The sequence below is a fragment of the Poecilia formosa genome, unplaced genomic scaffold (assembly GCF_000485575.1).
Source record: "Poecilia formosa unplaced genomic scaffold, Poecilia_formosa-5.1.2 Scaffold54, whole genome shotgun sequence".
NCBI lineage: Eukaryota > Metazoa > Chordata > Actinopteri > Cyprinodontiformes > Poeciliidae > Poecilia > Poecilia formosa.
This window is the reverse complement of record NW_006799993.1, coordinates 2,068,592-2,077,733: the sequence shown is the minus strand read 5'-3', so window position 1 is coordinate 2,077,733 and position 9,142 is coordinate 2,068,592. Positions and strand designations below refer to the sequence as shown.

The 9,142-nt window shown below is 40.4% G+C and overlaps 1 long non-coding RNA gene across 1 annotated transcript; it reads left to right on the top strand.

Moving 5' to 3' along the window:
• The first annotated feature begins 3,209 nt into the window (after positions 1 to 3,209).
• LOC103138765 (uncharacterized) lies at positions 3,210 to 5,684 on the top strand. The gene is made up of 2 exons (XR_476320.2): positions 3,210 to 3,468; positions 3,785 to 5,684. It is a non-coding gene; the product is annotated as an uncharacterized LOC103138765 (long non-coding RNA).
• The last annotated feature ends 3,458 nt before the right edge of the window (positions 5,685 to 9,142 follow it).

Here is a 9,142-nt window from a genome sequence, read left to right as displayed (position 1 = left end):
CAACTGTGAAACCAGTAACAGGCATTTTGTCAGGCGCTATGGTTACGATCATCAATACACAAGAAAAAAATCTGACCTTCATTCACAAAAAAATCAGAAAAATCTTTGGAGATGCCTAACAGGCACAAAGCCCACATGTCCAACTAATTCTCAAAACCTGTAGCGTCTGAGAAAGCGAGCGACGTTATTTTGGCTTATGCAGTTCTGCACGGTATTACTCTGGACAGTTTGGCTTCATTTTCCACTCTGGAGCAGAAAGAACTGAATAAGAAGGCTCTCGGAGGACAGAACCAAATCCAGCATTTAAATTTAACGTTTCTGCTAAACATTTTATCTATCCTGCTACATGCTGAAGCTCTGAGTAAGAATCTAAGATGCAGATTCGGTTCATGTCTTTTCATGTGTCATCAACAACCTACTGAAAGTGCTGGCTCTTTAAAATCTAAGCCGTCTTTATCTTTTCTCTTCACCCATTTCAGAAATTCTTTGGACAAATGCCACTGGAACTACAAATATAAGAACTTTGAACTTTGTCTTTGGCTGCCAGATTTATCAACATCCAGTTATTTACTTCCTGGGTCGGCCATTTTACACACGGCTTCGTAACTGTATGTGTAATTCATGTCTGCGCCGGTTTTGATAAAGAAAACTCAGTGAAACCAAAGAACACATTTCAGAGCTTCGTTCAAAGCATGTAATCTTGCAGAATAACTTTAATATGATGACAAAAACAGCATCTCTGACATATTTGGCTCATATGTAAATGAGGTGTCAGGCATGCATTTAAAGGAAAAGCTGCTTGCGAATTTATAGAACTACTCCTGAAAAATTACAGAAATAGATGGATGTGTTTGCACCAACATATCATTAGTGTTATTAACTCTGCGAGAGAAGCTGACAGTTTTGATGGTAATTAGGACGTTCACCCCAACTTCCACAGCTCGTCAGGGCCTCAGAGAAAAACGAGAACACTTAGAAATCTCTCGCTGTCTCATCATTTTTTAGCATTTTTCATTGCGTTTGGGAAATAAATCGTCTCAAAACAGTTATTTCAGAAAAAATGCAAACTTAATGGTGACCTGAAACCTAAAACTCGGCCTGCAAACATTTTTCTAGCTCATGCTGCCGAAGTGGAAACACACTGAAAACAGAGAGTAGACCTTCATTATGAGTTAAATTGTTTCAAATAATTGAATTAAGTTTGTCAAGCTTACTTTTTTTAACATGAGAACTTAAATTTCATTTCTCCTTTACTAACAAATTAACATTTTTAAAGTTGGATCGCCTGTTTCTTCATATTTTCATTATCTTGTGTTGTGAAACCAGATCATTTCTCCATATTTTAACAATGAGCCATAAATAAACAATGTTTTGTGTTTAATACACTTCTAGATTTAGGAGTGTTTGCACTGTTTGTCGACATGCTGTCAGGTGAGATGTGTGGGATCTCCTGTTGCTTTAATCGTCCCTTATGCAGGAAGTAGCTCAGCGGATCCAGGAAGGCTCCTGTCTTAGAGATGTGTAACCCAAACTGACAGGACTGTGTGGGAAATCAGCTTTGGCCGAGGGCTTCACGGATTAGACCCTATCTGCTGTTCTCCCTGCGGGCCGCTGCTCAGACCACAAACCCTGAACCCTGAATCTGCGCTGAGCCACAGGTGGGCTCAGAGGTCACCGAGGATTGGAGGTGTTTCATTTAAGACGCCAAAACAATTTCCCTGTGACCCGCAGAGCGCCTGCTCTGGAAGTCCTTCCCTGACACGGCGTAGAGACATGTGACACCGATGAACCGGCGTTAACCCGCGGGGGGTGAGGGGGGACGACGGCCTGATCTGGGCCTCACATGCTGAACGGCGGAGACCGTGGCGGTGAGCGTTACACACAGCCTCTGGAAGCATCACAATCACATCAGAGCGGTAATCTGCAGCTCTGACGAGCATTTCAAGGCCACGGAGGTTCTGGTATCTGCAGAGCTGCAGCGTTCTGTGACCGAATGAAATATAATCAAAAAGTCAGAGCTGTGTTTTATACAACCAATCAGAGCCAATCAGTGCGAACCCAGTGGAAACTAGAGGGCAGAAGGGGTTTACAGGGGCCCCAAAAGAGCATGTTCCTCATCAGTCTCCCCGGCTCAGCGTTCTGTTTGGATTGCTGTGTTTGGATAAAGCAGATTGCTTTGCACTTAACCCTGTAATGTATGCAAAACTATTCTCCTGATAATTCTCTTTAGGCCCGGCCGCTCACCGCTCTGGCAGATGCCATAAACGGGACACGGCTTGGAGAAAAATGGCACGTAATAAATTGTGACATGGCCGTCCAGGGGGGGTGTTTGCGTCTCTACAGGCTGCCTGTCCCGAGCGCTGAACACACAAACACACACTCAGACGTGTTTCAGTCACTTCGTGGATTCAGCTCCTGAAGTCAGGAGAGAGTCTTCTGAATCACTGAGCTGAAATAAAATAAAAGGTGTAGATTTAGAAAGAAGCTCATGAACATGATATGAAGTATTCTGGTTAGATTATGGCAGAGGTCAGTTTTAAATGGTGCTTTTATGAAACAGCAAAAGGTTTTGTGAACGGCAAGTTTTTCATAACTTTAGATAGATTTTCAGCCTTCGATCCACTTGGCTGCAGCTGCAGAGATAAAAGTCTAATCTGTGTCTGAAAATCTCTCCTTTGGTGATCCGTTCAGTCCTGAGGGGTTCTGCTATGTTTCAGCTCAGAGCAGAAGTATCCATCCTGCCTCCTTCATTTTTTCCACCCTATTTCCTCTTCACATTCACCGATACATTCACTGAACTACCTGAATGTGAAATAAAACTTCTCTACTTTCTTTTGAGTTTGTGTCATTTTAGACATGGAGGACGTAGCAGTACAGCTTTCTCGGTTTCACTTATTTTCCTTTTTGAAAGTTGCACTTAAATACAGAATTTATATATATTTTTTTATATTAAACCTTAAATCTGTACAAAGGTTTCCTTCATATCAGGACCAACTCACAGGATAATAAGTGAGTTTATGTCACATGAAAAGGGAAATGTTGTGAAACTTGAATATTTAACACAAACTAAACTAAACTAAACAGACAAGATCCCATACAGAAACAGGTTGAACTGATAATGAACGGAGAAAGACAGGAAGTCTAAGTACTGCCATGGTGATGACTGAATGAAGACAGATGCACTGATTGCAGATGGATGACAGGTGTGAGGAAATGAAGGTGTTCCTCAAAGGCTGGTGTCCTTGTCAACGGAAGTTCTGCAGAATCCTGATATAAACCCAGTGATGTGATCAGGTGACACAGAGACACGTCTAAAAAGTTAAAGGTGCAACAACAGTAGGAGTGAGGAACCCCAGCTTTCAAGTACTGATGATATCCTGCAACTTTTAGCTCCGTCTCTGCTTAAAAAAAGCCTAAATCAATGGCTGAGTTCTCTCATCAGCCTTCATTCAGCTCTGCAGATGCCTGGTAAAGAACAATATTTCTTTTGATTCAGATGTGCTGGAGAAAGAATACATCTAGAAGTTGCAGAGTAGTAGCTCTCTGGGACTGAATTTGGACATATCTGTTAAAAATTACTTTAGTCCAGGGGCTGAACACGCCTGGTTCCAGCAGCTAAAATGCAGTCAGGTTCTACAGAGTCCAATCAATGACCTAACTGTTCGCTTCAGATGTTGAAGCATATATAAAAGTAGCAGGAATCCAGCCCTAGAAGTACAGTGTTTTATCTGACACCATTGCTTTACTGAGGTGTTTTAAAATAACTTGATGTGTTTCTCTGTAGGAGTTTTCTGTTTTAAAGCTGTAAATCAAAGTTAAACCAGCAGATGACAGCAAAGAACAGAGGAAAGGACTTGAACATGGAGACTGAAACAAAATCTCTAAAGAGGAATTTTTTTTCAGAAAGCAAAAAGAGAAAAGGAGGAGCTTGATCTCATATATTACTGTCTGCTGAACTTTATTTACAATCATTTGATGTTCTATTAAAATGATTAAAGAAAACCCATTGATGCAAGCTGAGAACGCTTCCGTGGATTGACAGTTCCTCTGTCTCGCCGCACCACGACTGCAGAGAGGAGCCAAGCTGAGCTGAGTGGGAGATTTCACATCAGATTTTCAGAGTGGGGTTACATCATGCATCTCCTGTGGCTCAGCATAGCGGGGAACTGAGCCTGCAGCACATCAAATTATCTTCCAGAAGGAAAGCGAGGATTTGCAGATGTCACTGAGAGCCGTTTGATGCCAGCTGAAGAGTGGCGATGATCGGAAACAAACTGTCCAACTTATATCCAAATATTTTCAAGAGATTTTAAACTTCACCCCATTTCATAATAATTGAGAACCTGGATAATTCGACCTGAGTGGAGGATTAGTTTCACTTCATTCACCAGGTGGTGAGTAGATCCACCTGTCAACAGAAAGGACTAATGAGGCTTTTGACGCAACATCAACACTGAAGAAATAATCTACAGCAGACATTTGTTTCCTCTCATCTCAAACGTTTCCTCATTTTATCTCGCTGACTGATTTCATTTTATCTCCTCCAAAATCTTCCTTTTCTAGCCATTCAGAGATCATTGTACTCTGCATAACTTGAGAGCCTTTGAGTTTAAGGTCGCAAACTGATGGTCAGACATTGCAGCAGGATTTTCTGGTAGAGAGCAGAATAGTTTGTTCTGTCAGTCAGAGGAAGCCGTACAGGTGATGAAGAGGCAAAGTAGCTCCAGACATTTCTTGCCACATCAATACCAACTGCAGTATGATGTTGTTTTTCTTAAATGTTATTAGTTTTATACCAAATTCAATGAGACTTTGGTCTCATCCTAAAACTTTTGAGGAATTTCAGACTGGTTTTGGTGAATGTAATGGCGTTAACGTGTTTTGGTCAGCAGTGGTTTTTGACTTCAATATAAAGATTCTCCATGTGGTTCCCTTGAGTTTTACACAATGCCTTTGTAATCCTTAACAGGCTGATTCATGCCAACAAACTTGATTTTTCTTAAATGAAGCGATGATGTGTTTCTCTGAGATATTGTGTCCTACTTCAAGTTGTCAGAGATGTTCTTCACCTGGAAATAAATCAGGGTGTGGCTAGATAAACTGAACTAAAAACTCTGGTCAATTGCAATTATTTAGCAACTTTACAAACAGTGTGATTACTTTTTCGCAAAAGGCCTAGTTAGTTTTTCTCTGAGTAAAATCATATAAAAACTGCTTTTGAATTTACTCAAGGTTATCGTTGTCTCTTTCCAGCTGCTGAAGTGAAAATGGTGACGGAGTTTGAACATGATATAACGAAGGAGTTTAGCGTGTCCTTTTACACATGCATGTGTAAATCTTTCATGGAACTCAAAACATTAAAGTTTTACACCAAAAGATAAATACAAAGAAATCGGCAACACAAATAATGAAATGGTTTGAACACAAAGAACAGGGAATGTCTTATTTTCTGCCTGCATTTTCAGTAACTTTACACTGGACAGTAACTGACCCCTTTACCTACAGCAACACGGTTACACCGTTAGGCCTTTAGGTGGCACTAAAATTCAACATTACAGCTGGTTGGACTTCAGACGCTCAGCAGGAGGCCAGAATGACGAACTTTAAGATGTTTCCTGTCTGCAGAGCTTAATGTATGACCAGCAGGAACATGTCTTTAACGATGGCAGAATGTGAGCTGTGCGTTCAGCGTTGGGCTCTGTCAGTCATCAATTATCTTCATTCTGTGGAGTTTAATTGGCGAGATCTCCGGCGGAGCTGAGGATCAGTGGGACCAGTTAGGCCCGTGACAGCTGCTGAGAGGGTGACAACGTGTTCACACATCCGTCAGTGATAAGTGGAGACGGTCACACGTTCATCCTCCTATGCATCTGTAAATTGATCCCTGCTCTGTGCAGGAAATGGACTGGTCGATCAGACTGTTCTATGGATTCTGCTAAGACTGAACGAGTTTGCAGAGTTATCGGTCGGCGTCATACATAAAATAGATATACACTGCAAAAAGAAACTGCAGTGAGATGTTTGATATGCGAGTTGATTACTTATGTGCTTTTAATGAAGCACAAGGAGTAAAACCTACATTAAAACAAAAAAACAGTGGGAACGGATTGACCTGTCCAGGTTGGGCCCTGCCTCTCCTGTGGCCCTGCAATGATTAGCGGATGTTAGTGAAATTTAGAAAATAACTCCTTCTGTTTGTGCAACCTGGACAAAAATGTTAACTCCCTTTTTAAGCAACAGGTAAATTCACGTGAAGCTTATTATTTTCATTCTACTGGAACTTAGGGAGTGTTTAAACAAAAAGAAGCGATCCTCAGTTTTCAAGGCTTCAAAGATCTTTGGCAAACATGGAAATGTGGAGCCAGAATGTTGGATGAGATTCATATAAGAAGGTAGTGACTAGTTGGAAGCAACCAGACTGAATGTGTCTGTTTGCCGTTCACATTTATGCAAGAAATGAAGTTTTGTTTGAGTGAAAAATCATCGACCTCTGCTTGGTAACTAAGAGTGACAGTTCATTAGGGGAAACTCATTTCTTCATTTTAATTTTTTCCATTATCAACGGCTATAGGCAATGGATGGATGGACAAGAGTGGAGTTAATATAGTTTTGTTTAAAACTTTCTCGAGAGTCTATTATGAGAATGAATATATAGAATTGAATAATGTTGCTTGGATTGAGGACCTAAACAGGAACACCACAGGCAGATAATGGTACAGAACAGAAAACTTGCAGAACTGCTGGAAGGTAGAAATGTGGAATCCTATTTGTAAAAAAAAATAACATAATATGTGTCTGAATCTGACAACTCAGCTTCAGATTCCAAGAGTAGATGCAGTCCTGACCTTCTCTTGATTAAAACAACAAAAAAAACTTCTAAGAGTTTCACTGCACTCAATTTTTGTTGACTTCGATGTGAGTAAAATTGCTGTGAGTGATGCTGTTCTTATTTGATAAAAATTATTACTGTGGTTGTGTAAGGTGAAGGGAAACCTCTAATTTGTGCAGATTTGAAATTGTGAGGCTCCTGTGCTTATTTTTTAACAGTTTGCAAATTATGTTATAATTTTCTGTCTGATAACCAATAAATGAATAAATTGGACATGATAAAAACAATCTTTTCATCAATTCCTTTTTTATTTTTTTTTTGAGTAACTTTTGACTATTTTTTTTAATGACCCCTTTTTCCTTTCACCTGAGTAATATTACTTTAAAGTAATTATTTGCTTACTAAGATGTGTAGGTAGCATGGGACAAGATAACTCCAAAAACTGTTTATGATTTAGTTTCCTCAGTGGTGGAATACATTTAATGTTAGAAAAAGAAAACTTAATTAAAACACTTTTTTTTTGTTTTTACTCTTTGCTCCCTGAAATGCAGAAGCAGGGACATATTACCAAAGAAACGATGCCGATGAGACCAGCTGACATTGTTTTGACATGAAAGTCATCTTCTGACTGCTTCGGAGTTGGAGCTGTGTGGGTACCAGAGGAGTATTTTTCTCTCGCTGTCGGGCTGCTTTAGGATCAGCCGGAGGAAGAAAAGCTCAGCACCAGCAGCTATCTTTACCCTGTTGTACTGCTGCAGTCTGAGGTGAACCACCCACAGTCCTCCATTTCAACAATAAATCAGAGTTTTCCTCCAGGGCAGTTCAGTTACGACGACTAAACAGCAAGGGAGCCTCTGCATCTTTTTTTGAGCCGTTAGAGGTTCAGGAGGGAACGCGGAAGCTTCAGGAAAATATTCAACTAATAAAATCCCTTCTCAGGTGTCGTATTGATTGGAAAAGGAGCAGATTGTGTCCTGAAAATTTAGAAGAAAGGCCAGAAGAGTTCTTAATTCCTGCTAACAAGCTGGAATAAAAGTGAAGCTGACAGAGTATAACAGCTTTTCTCTCATAAATTAGATCAAGCAGAGACGAAAGCCGCCTCGCGTGGTATCGATTGTAGGAACTTTAAAGTTTTCTTTCTTAAAGCCTAAAGGGACATTTTGGATTACATGAGCCATCTCTGCAGATTACAGTTGGGGTGAGAGTAGCTTTCAGTGAGGAGGCTCTGTTTGTTAGTGAGACAACCAACAAAAAGGCTTCCAATGATTTCAAGTTTCTGTACCTGGAGTCAATCCCAAAGAGAAAATCTACTAAGAGTGCTCTGCTCAGATCCAACTGCCAAAAACAGATCAAGTTGTGGTTTATTGCATGAAGGAGATCCTCCATTCTTGACAAAACATTGCAAAAATGATGGAGTCAGAAACCAAAAAACTTCCCAACTAGTCTCTTGCTGTTGCTCCCACATCTGCCCTGACAAACTGAACAGAAACTGAACTCATGAAGGACTTCATCAAGTTCTTGTTCAGCTTCTGGAAGATCAGCTTTGCAGGATGGGGCCTTCAGTTTCCACCAGACATTTCAAGCTGGACTGAGATCTTTAGAGTTTGTTGGTGTGTCTTTCCTTAAAGTTTGAACCTTTTTTATCCAGTCATACTCTGTCTATGACAGCTTCTTACTGGCCACTGGAACCTTGTTCTCCTCTCTGCAGCTGTTGATGTTAATGGTTCTAATTGGGTGTCTTCTTTCAGCCAATTTCTCACATTTCGCTTGCAGACTTGGTTTCGTGTTTCTGCCATTTCTCGTGCCTTTTCTACTTTCTGAGCAGTTCTTGCTCTGATTTTCTCTCTGACATTTTCCCTGATTGATGTTTCTGCTGCCGGCCTGAACATTTTGAGAACAGTCAACATGTTTCTCAATCTTTTATGTTGATTTCACTTCTTGAAGAAGTTGTATTCTCCTGTCCGTTGTTTTAAGCCAGCAGCTCTGTTGATGAGGTTATGCTTCCTGTCAATGGCAGAGCTGTGACAGCTTGTTAAAATAATTAACTACAGAGTGAGTCTGAAGTTAATTACTTCTTCCTCTCTTTGCCTTTCCTGTGGATCCCCAAAGGACTCGATTCTTGGGCCTCTTCCTTTTTCATTGTGTCTGATTCCTCTGGGCTCCATTTTTTTTAGGAAACATAAATGTAAATGTGCCTTTTCTTTTTATATTGTTTATTGCCAGTTTTATTTTCCCCTTAAGCAACAGGACTCCATCTCCATGCAGTCATTGTTAGAAATCTTTTAAAAACACATGAAAAACCTTGTGTAATTC